This window comes from Podarcis erhardii (assembly GCF_964252035.2).
Source record: "Podarcis erhardii genome assembly, chromosome: 8".
Taxonomy (NCBI): Eukaryota; Metazoa; Chordata; class Lepidosauria; order Squamata; family Lacertidae; genus Podarcis; species Podarcis erhardii.
The window spans coordinates 6,482,350-6,500,559 of NC_138499.1; the positions used below are offsets into that span (position 1 = coordinate 6,482,350).

General features: G+C 45.1%; 1 protein-coding gene across 1 annotated transcript in view; it reads left to right on the plus strand.

Moving 5' to 3' along the window:
* Positions 1-3,278: 3,278 nt before the first annotated feature.
* The window catches only part of SLC45A4 (solute carrier family 45 member 4), a 114,347-nt gene continuing 99,415 nt past the window's right edge, over positions 3,279-18,210 (plus strand). The window contains exon 1 of the mRNA XM_081874213.1: positions 3,279-3,414. The gene's annotated coding sequence lies outside the window, so the exon portion shown is untranslated. The remainder of the gene's footprint in view (positions 3,415-18,210) is intronic.

An 18,210-nucleotide genomic window follows, 5' to 3' on the forward strand; every position in this document is an offset into this window, starting at 1 on the left:
CTCCAGTAGGGAGAGAGGATGAGTCAGGGCTGGCCACGCCTCTATCGCAGAGTGAGGGAACGGAGGGGAAGTCAAGTCCAGCTAGCACTCCCGAAGGGGGAAGCAGTGACAGGAGCAGTGTAACGGTCAGGAGAAAGGTTGCCGGCTGGGCGCGCGCGCCAAGTTCAAATGTACAGGCGCGCGGGACAGCAGAAAGCCCAGATTGGGAACCAGGTCCTAAAGCCCACCGGAGGCAGGGGGAAGAATCAGGGGACTCAGCGTCAGAAGAGTCCAGAAAGGGCAAGACCCCAGCGGACAAGCGGACCCAGAGGAGGAAAGAGCAGAGGAAGAGGTGGAGCAAGGCTAGAGTCTTGAACTGGTGTCTGGGGGGAGGAGATTCAGACGGAGTTTCAGCGGTCTAGAGTTCAAGACGTAGAGCTGCGCACCGCGGCTTTGAAATGGAAACTGAACTTCAATAAAGACTTTTGTATATAACAAGAACTGGCGTTGGTCCTTTGTGAGCTGGGACCTCGGGCAGCTCTGACAGTACCGTTCTGGCGGGAAGGTAAACAGCATTTCTGTGCACTGCTCTGGTTCACCAGAAGCGGCTTAGTCATGCTGGCCACATGACCCAGAGGTTGTACGCTGGCTCCCTCGGCCAATAAAGCAAGATGAGTGATGCAACCCCAGAGTCGGTCACAACTGGACCTAATGGTCAGGGGTCCCTTTACCTTTACCTTTACTTGTTGGTTAAATGGCAATTGCACACCAGCTAAATGCTCATTAGTCTGACAACTGCAAGCAAAATGGCCTTCCTCTTTCTCCCTCCTCCTAACTCTGGCCAACTTTGGGTCAAGGAAGCAAACCCAGCAATGTAGCGTTCTGTATCCAAGTGCTGGCTTTTGGGGCTATCCTTGTGGGTATATCTTAAAATGTGGCATCTGTTGTATGTACTGTCCACAAGTGTTACTAAAGAATTATCCATGAGCCAGAACAGTTAAGAACCTAGGACTGAATTCTAGGTGCCACCCCTGCCTTAGAAATCCTTCTCAAAACTGTAAAGGTAAAGGACCCCTGGACGGTTAAGTCCAGTCAAAGGCGACTATGGGGTTGCGGCGCTCATCTGGCTTTCAGGCCGAGGGAGCCGGCGTTTGTCCACAGACAGCTTTTGAGGTCATGCAGCCAGCAGCACTAAACCACTTCTGGTGCAACAGGACACTGTGACAGAAACCAGAGCACACGGAAATGCCGTTTACCTTCCCGCCACAGTTGTACCTATTTATCTACTTTCACTGGTGTGCTTTGCAACTGTTCAGCTGGCAGGAGCTGGAATAGAGCAACGGGAGCTCACCCCGTTGCGGGGATTTGAACAGCCGACCTTCTGATTGGCAAGCCCAGGAGGATTCGTGGTCTAGACCACAGCGCCACCTGTGACCCTTTGGCACATGAGCATGGCTAACCACCATTCACACATAGCATGTTTGCCGCAGGAAACAGTGGTGGAGGAATTGCCCCTTAAAGTGTGAGGAAGCACACATCAGATGCATTTCTGGAATGCAAGTGACACCATGAGCGCCGATTGCCTACACCTTGCCCACACGGGAAACTTCATCTCACAGCTAACTCTCACAACGAACATCGATCCCAGGGTTAAGCTGCAGGAACGCGATTGGCTTCTGTTATAGACGTTTTGTACTTGGCCGCTGGAACTTTCCATCGTCCAAAACCTCACACAGCAGGGCTGACCCAGACTCTAAATGGTATCACTGCGCCTTCCTCTCTCACAGGCCATTTTTAGCACACTCAGCGTGCACTTGGAGAGAGCCAAAGAGGCAAGCAAGCGGCTGCACTGCCGTCCCCTCATTTGTTCTCAGTGCCACACGCCCACGTCATTCTTCACCGATACTGCAAGGAGAGAAAGGATCTCTGCTTGTTTGCTTTTAGGGCGGTGTGGGGGGGGAGTGAGGACCCTCGGGGGGAACAGTGAGGGGGTATGGGGTCTATATTGAAGAGTGGGTTAGTAAACCTCAGGCCCAGGGCAAATGCAGCTCTTGAACCCTCTCTATCATGTCTCTCTAGATCAGTGGTTCTCAACCTGTGGGTCCCCAGTTGTTGTTGGAGTACAACTCCCATCATCCTTGACTGCTGGTCATGCTGGCTAGGAATGATGGGAGTTGTAGTCCAACAACATCTGGGGACCCACAGGTTGAGAACCTTCCTAGGTCCTTTGGGTATGCACCTTCTCTCCATCCCATTAACATCAGAAGCACAGATGACACAAGAGCGATCCTTTTCAGTGGCTGCTCCTGTATTGCAGAATGCTCTCCCAAGAGAAGTTAGACTGCCTACCTCTAGGTGAATGATGGCCAAACGCGACCCTCCAGCTGTTTTGGGACTACAGCTCCCATCATCCCTAGCTAACAGGATCAGTGGTCAGGGATGATGGGAATTGTAGTCCCAAAACAGCTGGAGGGCCAAGTTTGGCCATCACTGCTCTAGGTTATGCAGGCTAAGACTATGGTGAACATGGCCATAGAGGCTAGCTTAGTTATCCAAGGCCCGAGTGGGCAAAAAAGACGATGGAAACCAGACAATGGTGCCAGGTGTGTTTCCCTGGAAAGAGGCTTCCACAAAGTAGCCAGAGATGCTAACCATGGCTGGACTACTGTAATGTACTGTGTGGGAAGCTAGCCTTGTACCTGGTTTGGAAGCTGCAGCTAGCACAGAATGCAACTGCTAGGGGCTTTGTTTTACCCCGGTGTTGAAACACTTCATTGGTTGTTTGTTTTCATGTCTCTCTTCTGTGTGTGAGAGTGGAATCTTCCCATTCTGGTCCCAATCCCAGGTAGCAAAAAATGCCTTGGGTGGGTCTTCGTTGGAGACTGCTGAGGAGACCAAAGGAGAAGTCATTTCATTGTGGCCATGGAAGCCTCTCTTGGGAAGAATCAGAGCTACCACAACTTCCTGACACGAAGGCACAAATTAATTTGGCAGTTGATGTGGACACACTCCAACGTACCTCCTTTGTGGAGCTGTGTGCAACTTTGAGACTATTTTCTCACCCACCGCACTCTGTTTATTTTAGTCTGTTTTTCACTTGGGCAATGAAATAGGTGGCTCTTTTCCCACATCAGTGTGAGCCAGCAATTATTATTACTCTTGGCTTGACCCCATTGGTACTGATGGGGAGTCTAGTCTCAGAGCTCTGAAGGCCTGGAATCCTGAATCTCCTGGAATTTTTCTTGGACATGGACCACTTGGCAACTGTTGCCATAGAACCAGGTTGCCCAACAACAGAGCCCGGCGCGTATCTGTGCACAAATAGAAGGTGGCCAACTTCCAACCGCTAGAAAATCAACTCTGATTTTGGACCTTCCTTGAGATACCGCATTTGGGGTCAGCCTATTGAGTTTCTCGGCTCCTCTTCTGCACTAGGTGAGCTACATTGCCATCGCGAGAGCCTTCTTGTCACTTATTTCAGAGGTAAAGCCAGGCCTAGATGCTACAGCTGCCACATGGCTCCCACTCAAGTAGCGAGAGGGAGGAAATTTGTTTCAGTTTGCATTTAAAGATGGATTTTCTTAATCTGCATATTCCTAAAACAATATGTGAACCAAAACGCAGCTGCCCTTCAAAATTCGCACTTCTCTGAATTTTCCAATGCAGCTCTCCAGTTAAGCAATGTGTACAAAAATGTATGTTGTTGTTGTTTAGTCATTTAGTCGTATCCGACTCTTAGTAACCCCATGGACCAGAGCACGCCAGGCACTCCTGTCTTCCACTGCCTCCCGCAGTTTGGTCAAACTCATGCTGGTAGCTTCGAGAACACCGTCCAACCATCTCGTCCTCTGTCGTCCCCTTCCCCTTGTGCCCTCCAAAGTATTGGAGCCTCAGCTTCAGGATCTGTCCTTCCAGTGAGCACTCAGTGTTGAATGGTTTCTTTAAATGTAAAGGTTCATCATTGTTCCACCTAATGTGTATGTCTTTAAGGGGCCAGAGCAAGGGCCAGAGCAAGATAACGAGACCCAGCTTTACAGCTGTGAAACATAGCAGGTGCTGCTGAGTTGCATTGATTAAGGTGTGTCAGCATTTGCATGTAGTATATAAGGAGCAGCACCTAGCTCTCCCATTACCCTGGGGGTTGGGTTGGTGGTTGGGTCTGGTTTGTTGTTAATGTATTTAGTGTATAAGGAGTTTTTGTTTTCTTGTAATTAAAACCTTGTTTAAGTTATTTTTGAGTCCCTTTCTTTTTAATGCATGGTCTCCCCAGCAAGCTCTCTGCAGCGCTACCATACTGCAAATAGCCAACATCTTTGGTTATGGGCCCAGCTGCTGAGTGGATGACTGCATATTTTTGGACTCTGAGAAAGGTTTGAAAACTCCTTCTCCTGTTAGTGTAGTTTTTGTGGGTCTGGAAGATTTCCAGAATGGTTGACCGGGTTCCTGAAGCTGAGAAGGCTCTGGTCTTCCCACAGCTAACAGATGAGAACTATAGTTTATGGTCTTTTCGGGTGGAGGCGCTTTTGACCTCTAGGGAAGTATGGACCTATGTAACTGAAGACCCTCCTGACCCTGTAACTAATGCTTGGTCGAAAGGAGATGCAAAAGCCAGGGCGATAATTAATTTGGCAGTCAGTGACCAGCAAGTAGTCTATATAAGGAATAAGAAAACTGCCAAAGAAATGTGGGACAGTCTTGCAGCAGTGCATGTTAGAAAAGAGTCAGCGTCTGCATTGACGTTTTTCAAGCAGCTGTACCAGACGAAGTTGCAGCCTGGTGGTGATTTGGCAGCACACTTGAGACGTCTGGAGGCAATACGCGGCGAATTAATTCGAAGGGACATGGACATACCTGATATTCAGTATGTTTTTATCATTCTTTGTTCCCTTAACGAGGACTTTGATGGTGTAGCTAGCCAGATATCTGCCGTCCCACCAGCACAATTAACTGTGGAAGGGGTAACGGCAAGATTAATGGGCGAGTTGGATAGAAGGGAGGCTTGTGCCATAAGCACTCCTATTTCCAGAAGTAATGAGGAACGCCATATGCAAACTTGTGGTGATGCGACTGCATTTAAAGCTGCAAAGCGTTGTTGGTCCTGCAATAAGCAAGGACATTTTGCAAAGGACTGCAGAGCCAAAAGAAAGCAAAGTACTCCCAAGCCTGTTTCTGATCGTCAGTCACGGTTGTCATCTCAGCAGCCAACATCGCACCGTAAAGACAGAAACGAGCCGCGAGCTTTTCACGCTCAGACTGCAGATCATAAAAGAATTAAAGGTGCCAAGTGGAATTCTTTTATTGTGGACTCAGGAGCTTCTCACCACGTTTGCAACAATCGAAGCTTGTTTATTTCTTTCGAAGAGGAAATTGGTAATGTACATTTAGCCAATTCACAAGTCTTGCAGTCACTTGGCAGAGGTACTGTTAAACTTGACTCTTTAAACATTACAATAGCGAACTGCATTTACTGCCCATCAGTGGACAACTTATTATCAGTAAGGTGTTTTGCTCGTCAAGGCATAAGTGTGCGTTTCTTAAATTCAATGTGTGAGTTTTTTGAGGGGAACAAACGTCTATTGTATGCCCGGGACTCTGATGGTTTATATAGACTGTATTTTCGCACCTACTCCCAATTGCCTATAAATTGCAGAGCAGCACAGTCAAGCCAGGGGTTGAGGAATGCAAGGCCTCATTCCGGGTGTCTCCACGAGGCGCACAGAATTCTGGGACACTTGAATTTTGCTGATGTAATTAGGACGAAGAATATTGTTAATGGCCTCAACTTAAAGCCATGTAAATTCTTTATGCAATGTTTATCCTGTTGCAAGAATAAGATTAAGGTTGCATGCAAGGGTAGGTGCTCAGATAGGAAAGTAACTGAGCCATTTGAGCGTGTACATTGTGATTTAGTTGGGCCACTCCCACCATCATTAGGAGGTTCTAAGTACTGGCTTACCCTCATAGACCAGTATAGTAGATATTGTTGGACTTATGCAATAGCTGACAAGTCCCAAGCATTTGAGAAGTACAAAGTTTTTTGCAACTGGGTAAAAACGCACTTTAACAAACCAATTAAGAACCTGTTTTCTGACCGGGGCGGGGAATTTGTTTCTGAGGATTTTGAGAAATTCCTGGAAGCGCAGGGGACTACTCATGAGTTATCTTGCCCCCGAAGTCCCTGGCAAAATGGGCTTGTTGAAGTTGTGCAGCGTGACCTGCAGGCAGGGGTTAAAACGTATCTGCACGATGCTAATCTGCCCAAAGACTTTTGGGCTGAAGCGCTTAATGCATTTTGTTATGTTAGAAATCGCAGTTATCATTCTGGTTTAGATGTCACCCCCTATGAGAAGCTGTTTAAAAAACGCCCTAATCTGAAATACCTACGCATTTGGGGTTCAGATGTAATTATGCATTATCCCGCTAAGCAGAAATTGGGTGAGCGTAGTGTCCAGGGTAAATTAATGGGCTACCAGCAGGGGGCGTACAGAATTTACATACCAGCAACTGGCAAATTTCATATTACCAGAAGCATGATACAAACTGTAAATTGGAATGGAGTTGCTGTTTTCCAAGATACTGATGGTATAGATAATACTGAGGAAGAAGAAGAAGAAGCAGCAGCAGCAGCAGGAAATGGTGCTTCTGAATTAATGGAAAAAGACAAAAAGCCTGTTGAATCTGATAATTTGTTTGATGATTTAAAGTCACAGGCACCCAAGGGGAGGTTAGATTCTCTTGAGTTTTCTGACCGTGAGCTTAGCCTACAGGCACCTCTTCAGTCTGACAATGATGATTTACAACCTGAAACTAGTAATTTACTTAGTCCCATTAAGTCTGAGGAGTCTGACTCTCCTTCTGGACTAAGACGTTCAGATAGAAAGAGGCAGAAGCCACAACGATTTGCAGATGAACATTTTAATACTGTGTATGCCAATAAGGTGGTTTTTGAGCCAAAAAGCTACAGTGACATTCAGAATTTACCTAAGCACCAAGCTGCAAATTGGTATAAAGCTATGAACTCTGAGATAGCTTCTTTAAAAGAGCATAACACTTGGTCTCTTGTACCACAAACCCCAGATATGAGACTTATTGATTCAAAATGGGTTTATAGAGTTAAAATGAATGACAAAAATGAAGTTGTAAGGTACAAAGCAAGATTAGTTGCTAAGGGTTTTCAACAAATCCCAGGCGAAGATTATGATTTGTGTTATTCGCCAAGTGTAAAATATGAAACAGTTAAGCTTTTGTTAAAAGATGCATCACAACGTGGACATTCTGTTTATCACCTAGATATAAAAACTGCATATTTGTTTGCAGATTTAAAAGAACAAATTTTTATGCGTGTTCCTGAAGGCATAGACGCCGCAGAAGGTTTGGTATGCAAATTAAATAAATCCCTTTATGGTCTGCACCAAAGTGGAAGGAATTGGCACCAAACTTTAGCAAAAGAATTGCTGGATATTGGTTTTTCACAAGGAAAGGCAGACAATTGTGTATTTATAAAGGAAAGGGCAAACTCTGTGACAAAAATATGTGTGTATGTAGATGATGTGTTAATTTCTACAAAAACTAAACAGGAATATGAAGAGGTAGTTTCACAGTTACAGAAGAAATTTGATGTGGTGGAATTAGGCATAGCTAAAAATTACTTATCCATGCAAATTGAGAAAGGCAAAAATGGATCTTTTCTGGTTCATCAAACTGCAAAAATTGATGACCTTGTTGAAATGCTACGTTTAGAAAATGCAAATGGGAAGGAAACGCCTATGGTGTGTGGTTTCACCTTTACAGGTGAAGATAAGCCATTTCCTAACAAAACTTTGTATCGTTCTGCTATAGGCAAGCTAAATTTCATTCAAAGAATCTCAAGACCAGATATAACTTATGCTTTTCACTTTCTGGCAAAATTTGTGGAAAAACCTACTACACAATGTTTCTCTGCTCTTAAGAGAGTGGTAATGTACCTTAAACATACCAAACATTATAGGTTGCAGTTTACATCAAGTATTGACAAAGGTTTTGAAATTTTCTGCGATGCATCTCATGCAGTGGAACAAAATAATTGCAGGGGTGTGTCTGGTATGGTGTTTTGTTATAATGGTTGTCCGTTTGAATGGAAGTCCCAGACACAAACCATTATTTGTCTCTCCACAACAGAGAGTGAATTATGTGCATGCGTTCAGGCCACTCGTGATGTAGAATGGTATCTGCAAGTATTCGCAGACCTACAGATGCAAGTAACACTACCAGTAAAAGTTTACCTTGATTCCCAGAGTGGACTTGCTATCCTATGTTCAGAAACCAATACGCAGTGCACCAGAGTCTTAAGATTACGTTTGGAGTTTGTAAAGAAATTAATTGCTGACGAAATGATTGTATTTGAATATGTCCCAGGTGATAATCAAATTGCGGACATTTTTACAAAAGCACTTCCAAAGGTTACACATGAAAAACATGTACAAAGTATGCTTTATGTTTTTGTTCCACAATGATGAACCGCAGGGGAAATGCTGAATGGTTTCTTTAAATGTAAAGGTTCATCATTGTTCCACCTAATGTGTATGTCTTTAAGGGGCCAGAGCAAGGGCCAGAGCAAGATAACGAGACCCAGCTTTACAGCTGTGAAACATAGCAGGTGCTGCTGAGTTGCATTGATTAAGGTGTGTCAGCATTTGCATGTAGTATATAAGGAGCAGCACCTAGCTCTCCCATTACCCTGGGGGTTGGGTTGGTGGTTGGGTCTGGTTTGTTGTTAATGTATTTAGTGTATAAGGAGTTTTTGTTTTCTTGTAATTAAAACCTTGTTTAAGTTATTTTTGAGTCCCTTTCTTTTTAATGCATGGTCTCCCCAGCAAGCTCTCTGCAGCGCTACCATACTGCAAATAGCCAACACTCAGGGCTGATTTCCTTCAGAATGGATAGGTTTGATCTTCTTGCAGTCCATGGGATTCTCAAGAGTCTCCTCCAGCACCATAATTCAAAAGCATCAATTCTTTGGCAATCAGCCTTCCTTATGGCCCAGCTCTCACTTCCATACATCACTACTGGGAAAACCATGGCTTTCACTATACGGACCTTTGTCGGCAAGTTGATGTGGGGTAAAGGATGCATATAGATGTGTATATTAGTGAAATTAACATACAAAAATGTATTCAGCTGGGGGCAAAACGCTTTGCAAACATGTGTATTAGGGGGGGAAATCGCTGCTAAAATACTGATGAATTTCCATGAGGAATTTAAAAGAAATGCAGAATTGTAATGAAATTTGATAGTGGAAAAACAGAAAATGGGAGAAGCTTACAACTCGCCCATCCCTACACTCAAAGCTGCACATCTTCCTTCCCTGTAACATGAAAGGAATGCCAAAATATGGGATGTAACCTTAAGGTCCATGAATAACCATAGTTTAGAGGTCCCGGGCCCTAAGGAAGTCAGACTATCCTCCACCAGGACCAGGGCCTTTTCAGTGATAGCTCTGACCTAGTGGAATGCTCTGTGCCATGAGACCAGGGCCCTTCAGGATTTAACCTCCTTCCGTCAGGCCTGTAAGACAGAGCTATTCTGCCTGGCCTTTAATTTGAATTCAGCCTGATCTTTTATTTCCCTTCTCTTCCCTCCCCCTCCGCTTTTATGAAGATCACCCACTCTGAGACCCCACAGCTAATTCTCCCCTGGCCTCCTCGCTGGCCCAAGTAGGACCAATTCAACCAGCTAGCCCTGGGGATTATCTAGTTGATTTTTGAATTTTGAATTTTATTGTTATTCATGTTTTTATACTGTATTTTATGCTGCTTTTATAATTAAGTGTTTTAAAGTGTTTTAAATTTGTTGTTAGCTGCCCTGAGCCCAGTTTTTGAACCGGGAAGGGCGGAGTATAAATAAATTATTATTATTATTATTATTATTATTATTATTGTTGTTGTTGTTGTTGTTGTTGTTGTTAAACTTTGGGAAATGGGGAGGGGGTCCGGAGGGAGCTTTGCACCATGGCGCCGGATATGCTTAAGACAGCCCTGATGGTGCCTGGTGACCCCTGGAAGGCTTCCCAGAAGGAACATGGCCCTCGCCACCGAAAGGCTTCTCACCCTGAGCTACATGATGATGTCCCTGTGGGCAAACAAAGTCAATGGAAAGTCAATCAGGGATCGAAAAATGAATGAGATGACAAGACTATCATTGAGAGTAGACAAAGGTGGGGAAAGCAGGAGAAGGGGAAAGCAAATTAATTCGGAAGCGGGTGCTGGAAAATAGTTGCGAAAGGGATGTGTTTTTCAATACTGTTGGAAAAAACTGCTCTCCCCCCCCCCCAAAAAAGAGTAAATTGTTCTGGCTCGGCTTTTGTCTCGAGCAACCTCCCTCCCTGGCTAATTTTAATGCCTGCTTTCCAAATATACTTGATAAGAAAGCATGAATAAAACGGGGGTTTAGCTTTCCATTTATGGAAGCCTCTTGTTGCTAAGTGTGTGTCGATTTACACATGCATTGATGGGGCTTTCACTGTTGCCATGGTAACCAGTGTAGCGGAGCAGTTACATAAGAATGGGAAGGTGCATAGCCCTGCCTTGTGGATTGCTGGAATTAATTGCAGGACAAGGAAATAAGCAAAGAGAGAAGAGAGAGATCTGCAGATCTGAGTATCCTAGGGCCCACCTGTGCTGCACAAAGCTCCTGTTCTTTAGGCAAAGGTAAAGGGACCCCTGACCATTAGGTCCAGTCGTGGCCCACTCTGGGGTTGCAGCGCTCATCTCGCTTTATTGGCCAAGGGAGCCGGCGTACAGCTTCCAGGTCATGTGGCCAGCATGACTAAGCCGTTTCTGGCGAACCAGAGCAGCACACGGAAACGCCGTTTACCTTCCCGCTGGAGCGGTACCTATTTATCTACTTGCATTTTGATGTGCTTTCAAACTGCTAGGTTGGCAGGAGCTGGGACTGAGCTTACCCTGTTGCGGGGATTCGAACCACCGACCTTCTGATCAGCAAGCCCTAGGCTCTGTGGTTTAACCCACAGCGCCACCCGCGTCCCTTACTCCTGTTCTTTAAACCACTGCAAAACAGGCAAAGATATAGCATGCTGGGAAAAGTTATTTCTGTTGAATTTCTCCCAGTCATACAGCTGTGAAGGGATCAGGCTCCATGCAAGGAGGGCTGTGTGGAGATGTGGCAACTCCTTAGCCATGGACAGCAGTTTGGGGGAGGTGACTGTCTCATGCTCTATTCCTCGTGGGAACAGCTGGAGTGCAACAACATCTGGAAAGCCATAGGTTCTTCTCCATCCTCGGTTGGTACTTTGCAGGTTAAAATCAGGACTTCGAATTACAGCCAGAAATGGACCTGCTGCCAGCATAGCTGTTCTGGAATTTGCATAACATTCTCCTTCCACATTGGGTCCCAATTACTATGCTGCTGTTGTTGTTGTTTAGTCGTGTCTGACTCTTCGTGGCCCCATGGACCAGAGCACACCAGGCACTTTCTTCCACTGCCTCCCAGTTTGTTCAAACTCATGATGGTAGCTTCCAGAACATTGTCCAACCATCTCGTCCTCTGTCGCCCCTTCTCCTTGGGCCCTCCATCTTTCCCAACATCAGGGTCTTTCCCAGGGAGTCTTCGCTTCTCAAGAGGTGGCCAAAGTCTTGGAGCCTCAGCTTCAGGATCTGTCCTCCCAGTGAGCACTCAGGGCTGATTTCCTTCAGAATGGAGAGGTTGAATCTTCTTGCAGTCCATGGGACTCTCAAGAGTCTCCTTCAGCACCATAATTCAAAAGCATCAATTCTTCGGCTATCAGCCTTCTTTATGGTCCAGCTCTCCCCTCCATACATCACTACTGGGAAAACCATAGCTTTAACTATACAGACCTTTGTTGGCAAAATGCTGCTATATCCTGTTGCAAGAATAAGATTAAGGTTGCATGCAAGACTCTGTTAACCCAGAAATAGTGCTTCAGGTTAAGCACTTTGCTTCAGGATGAGAACAGAAATCAGGTTCAGGTGGTGCGGCAGCAGGAGGCCCCATTAGCTAAAGTGGTGCTTTAGGTTAAGAACAGTTTTAGGTTAAGAACCAGACCTCCGGAACGAATTAAGTACTTAACCTGAGGTACCACTGTAACTCTAAAGCCTAAATGAATGTGCAGACAGTGGTGGAGGAACCCTCTCCAGCACTTGGGTGGGACACCAAGGGGTAGCGTGAACCATCCAGCGGCACACGCAGATGTCCGTACGGACTGGGCATGTGTGGCATCCCATACTGACTGCGTATGCGCGGCAGCCCGTAGAGAGACTCGCATGGATGGTGCATGTGGCAGTCCATACATACACCTGTACAGATGGTGAACAAGAGCGGCAGCCCATACGGACGCCACACGAGTGGCGTCCATAGTAACTGTCCGCGTGCCCTCGGCCACTCTACAGCGTGCAGAAGTCGATCCAATAGAAGACACCTTCACTGTCCTCTGTACAAAGCCAGAACGGCATCACCCGCTGCCAAACCACTAACCTTGAATGTAATTATTGCATGATATTTCACTGTGGTCACGAACATGAGGCCTTCTGACAGATGAATAATAGCTTTTGCAAAGCCTTTCCCCCTTCTCCCTCTCCCTTTTCTGGGCCTTAAAATAGCTTCTCTAACTCCCCTTCAGCAGCTAGTCCCTTCCCATGAGGACTGCTCCGATGGGATGGAAAAAGCAAGACGCTTCCAGAGAGGGCTCGGGGCCCATTGAGAGCAGGGGAACTGCAGGGCTGCTGAATAGTTTATGGCCTTTCATGCCACTGTGCCTCACTGCTGGAGCCATGGGCCTGTCACTCATCTCCTGGGAGCCTCTCGAGATGGTTCTGCAAAGAAGCCGTGTAACGAGGCTTCCAAAATTGATTGCTTTTTAGCAAAATGAGAAAACCGGCTTGTACGAAGCATGGCTTTTGCCAGGGTTGGCAGAGAAATGCACTCAGCTTGTCTTTGAACGTAAGTGTCCCAGCTTCACTTGAAATTCGCACCATCTCCGATTTTCTCTGACCAAAGAATGCATGCAAAGATTCGCATGTCGGGGGGAATAATGTACAAAAATGCATTCTATAAGGGGGAGGCAGTGGCGGAGGAACCCACTCCAGCACCTGGGGAGGGACGTCGAGGGGTGGGGCAAACCGCCCGGTGGTGCACGAGAAACATCCGTACAGACTGCGCATGCACGCCATCCCATACAGTCATTCTGCGAGTGGCGCCCATACTAACTGAGCACGCGCCATTGGCCACTCTAGAGCTGGGGGGGGGCAGCAGGCCATCTAGTCACCCCCTGAGTAGTGCCCAGGGTGGCCCACCAACTCTGCCCCCCCTTCGTACGCCCCTGGGGTGAGGGGTGCTTATACTAAGCAAAGTTGTATGCTATGTGTGTTTCTTTGTGGATGTTGTTTAGTCGTGACTGACTCTTCGTGACCCCATGGACCAGAACACGCCAGGCACTCCTGTCCTCCACTCCCTCCCGCAGTTTGGTCAAACTCATGTTCGTAGCTTCAAGAACACTGTCCCACCATCTCATCCTCTGCCGTCCCTTCTCCTTGTGCCCTCCATCTTTCCCAACATCAGGGTCTTTTCCAGGGAGGCTTCTCTTCTCATGAGGTGGCCAAAGTCTTGGAGCCTCAGCTTCAGGATCTGTCCTTCCAGTGAGCACTCAGGGCTGATTTCCTTCAGAATGGAGAGGTTTGATCTTCTTGCAGTCCATGGGACTCTCAAGAGTCTCCTCCAGCACCAGAATTCAAAAGCATCAATTCTTTGGCCATCAGCCTTCTTTATGGTCCAGCTCTCACTTCCATGCATCACTACTGGGAAAACCATAGGATAAATGCATATAAATTGCCATGTGGACTTCTTCAAATTGCAATGAGGCGTACTGAATTTAAGAATGAAAAAAATGAGAAACCGAGAGAAACAAAAAAATAATAATGGCAGATTCCCCCATCCACAATTTTTGCCTTCCAGTGCTTGACATCACTGTTCTTTAGTCGTGTATACTCTGCAGTCAGATCATGGAGGATAGTAAAATTCCCACAAGCGTGGGATTTGTGGCAAGAGTATTAGTTTTACCAAGGTGGGCTACGACGACTGGCTTCTCCGGGTGACCTGTTTATTGAGCATTCATCCTGATTTGCTTGCACAGAGCTTATGCTGTAGTTAGACTATGCCTGGTCCTTATCATTCATTCTGATCTGTGGACAGGATACCTATATGACAACACTGTTTCAACCCTGAATTTTTAAAAAAGTGTTTACATGTCTTTCCCCCAACCATCCATTTGTCCTGCATTTTTCAAAACATTCCACTGTCACTTTCCAAACTGCAAAAAGTCCAGGCTTTCCCCTCTTTTTTAAAAAAAGTGAATTTGTTGTGTAAGGGTGACAATGCACGATAAATCCACCTAACTGCAGAAACCTGAAGTTCTGGTATAAGCTCAGATCCTGCCCCCCCCCCCCACGCAAGATACATTCTGGAGTTCCCCAAAGAACTCTGGAGCAGGGAGGAATATATTTTAGCAGGTTAGAAGCAGGATTTACATTCTTTTACATTCTTTTAAAGCATCAGTCAGCAAACTTTTTCAGCAGGGGGCCGGTCCACTGTCCCTAAGACCTTGTGGGGGGCTGGACTATATTTTGGGGGGAGGAATATGAATGAATTCCTATGCCCCACAAATAACCCAGAGATGCGTTTTAAATAAAAGCACACATTCTACTCATGTAAAAACACGCTGATTCCTGGACTGTCTGCGAGCCAGATTTAGGAGGCGACTGGGCCAGATCCGGCCCCTGGGCCTTAGTGTGCTTAAAGGTAAAGGGACCCCTGACCTTTAGGTCCAGTCGTGACCCACTCTGGGGTTGCGGCGCTCATCTTGCTTTATTGGCCGAGGGAGCCGGCGTACAGCTTCTGGGTCATGTGGCCAGCATGACTAAGCCGCTTCTGGCGAACCAAAGCAGCGCACGGAAACGCCATTTACCTTCCCACCAGAGCGGTACCTATTTATCTACTTGCACTTTGACGTGCTATCAAACTGCTAGGTGGGCAGGAGCAGGGACTGAGCCACGGGAGCTCACCCCGTTGCGGGGATTCGAACCGCCGATTCTGATCGAGAAGTCCTAGGCTCTGTGGTTTAACCCACAGGGCCACCCGCGTCCCTTAGTGTGCTTACCCATGTTTTAAAGCATCTCCTGCCAACCTAGTGCTTGAGGAGGCTGATGGGAGTTGTAGTCCAAAACATTTGAAGGGAATTTGATGAGCGAAAGTGGCTTTGAAAAAACAGCAGCCTCTGTTCCATAAAGATTTGGAGATATCTACCTCGCTCAGCTCCTGAGAGGGAGTGTTGTTTGCTTGTTCACAGCTTCATTTCCTTCCGCCTTCCAACGAAAATGTTGTCTTAAGTGGCTTTTGCCGACACGTGCAGGATCCCCAGAAGGATGATATAGGAAATGGCGAGTTTCCTTTTCGCTTCACTTTCTATTCAAAAGACAAGGGAGTTCCCAACTTAACGGGTGATGGATTGCAAGTTATCTGACCCTTTGGCCAACAGCAATCATAAGAAGGAATTTTTATTGCATTCAAGGGTAAGTGCAGGAACGTGCTGGCCAGTATATGACAATGGGGAGGTGCTTCCTGCACAAAATAAAAATACAGCTTTACCACTTTAAATTCCACCTTATAGGGGGTTAGGAGAGATGTAAATAATGCCAATATATTTTGCTTCTGGCAACCAATGCACCCCTTTGATTTCAGATCGTGCATGGGTAAATGGTTCTAAAAAGTGCAGAACACAAATTTTCGTGGCCCTCTGTCAGCTACGGTGCCTCGTTTTCCAGAAGTAATGTTTTCATGCTAACTATGGATGTGTATACTTTATACACACACAAACACACACTCACGCACGCACGCACGCGCACACACACACACACATATATAATTTTATTAGTTTTTTAACATACCATTTTCAACAGTGATTAAACATCCTTTTACATCTTTTTTTTTTTACTTCCATCAGTCCTATCTGAAAATTTTCCAATCTAATCTCTTAGTATGCATTTCTTATTTTCCCTGTCACATTTAAAACTCATAACCAATATCTCTATCTTTTTCTACTTTGTAAGACTTCGTATATTTCTCCTTACAAAACTTCTTGTAGTCCTACTAGCGTAATTTGTTGATTCCAGTCGCTCTTCAAATAATTCATATACTTCTTCCAATCTTCTGTAAATCTCTGGTCCCACAGGTTTCGAATCCTTCCTGTCATTTTGTCCAGTTCTGCATAGTCCATTAATTTCATCTGCCATTCTTCTTTCGTCAGAATTTCTTCTTGCTTCCATTTCTGGGCTAACAATATTCTTGCCACTGTTGTTCCATATAAGAACAGTTTGACATCTTGTCTATTAATGTCTTGGCCTATAATACCAATTAAAAATGCTTCTGGTTTTTTAAAGAATGTATATTTCAACATCTTTTTAATCTCATTATGTATCATTTCCCAGAAGTTCTTTACTTTCTTACATTCCCACCACATATGATAAAATGTTCCTTTTTTTACTTTACATTTCCAACATTTATTATTTGTCTTATACATTTTAGCCAATTTCACTGGTGTAATATACCATCTATACATCATTTTCATCATATTCGCTTTCAAAGCATTACAGGCTATAATTTTATCCTTTCATTCCACAACCTTTCCCATTCTTTAAGCTGTATATTACACCCAAAGTCTTTTGCCCAGTGTATCATTACCGATTTCACTTCCCCATCTTTCAAATGCCATTCCAACAGTATTTTATACATTTTAGACATTATTTTACATTCATTGTTTAATATTTCTATTTCAGCTTTTGAAATGGATGTGTATACTCAGTTCTGACCAAACTGAGTTTGATGAGGCAGTTGTACATGATTCCACTTTCCATACTATTCGTTCCTGCCATTTCAGGGCATGGGCGTAGCCAAGGGAGCAGAGGGGCAGCTGTCCCCCAAATCAATAAAAATCTGAGGCAATCATTTATTCAAAAATGGGGTGCGTCCAAGAGATATCTACAGAATAACAACAGTGGTACAATATCTATGGCAGTGTTTGAATAACCCTTGTCTAACCGAACTGCTAAGAAACAAGCAAAAAGGTACAAATTGTTGTAGGAAGGTATTAGAAAATACATAAAGAGTAAGGTAATAATGATAAGTACATCCATCACGAGAAAGCTTATATGCATGGGGAAATGAAAGGAAGTCTATTCTATGTTAGCAAAAAGAGATTGTATAAATTCAATTTTAATTTAATTTTTTGTAAACATATATAAGATTATCAATACACGGTTGTTTTCATCTTGGTATATTGTGTATGTTATCTATGAATTTCAATAAAGCATTTAAACTGGGGGGGGTATAAAAATATTTTAAAAATCTGAGGTTCTGCCCCCCCCAAAACAAAAATCCTGGTTACACCCAAGCTCAGGGCAGACAAGCTGTCTTGTTTCCCATCATGGCATGTTCCATATCTTTCTGCTGAAATCCCATAACTTCTTAAACCACAGATGTTCAGAAGGGGTGCCTCTGTTTTGTGGTTCTGCGGCACGAGAGTGCTCTTCCAGATGGAAATGCACTGTTATTGCATCCATACACCTGCAGGATTATTTTTAAAAAACAAAACACCAGCCTGCCTGGAGGGTCCCTGGGAATCTGGTGGGGAGCCCTAATAATAATAATAATAATAATAATAATAATAATAATAATAATAATTTATTATTTGTACCCCGCCCATCTGGCTGGGTTTCCCGGCTTACAAATTCGCTTCTTTGCAACTGTTTTTTGAATAGGGCTGCCATATTTCAAAGAGTAAAAAAAAACCAGGACACCCCGAAAGTTGATGAGCTTCTTTTAGGAAACACCCAAAATGGTTGAGCTTTTTTTTAAAAAAAACAAAACAAAAATGCCAAATTGACTTGTCTAAGATCCAGGACAAAGCGCTGAAATTCCCCCCGGGCACCAATTCTTGCCTTTGAAATCCTGGTAATGCCCAGGAAAATCTAGACGTAAGGTAAAGGTAAAGGGACCCCTGACCGTTAGGTCCAGCTGGGGTTGCGGCGCTCATCTCGCTTTATTGGCCGAGGGAGCTGGGGTACAGCTTCCGGGTCATGTGGCCGGCATGACTAAGCCACTTCTGGCGAACCAGAGCAGCACACGGAATCGCCGTTTACCTTCCCGCCAAAGTGGTACCTATTTATC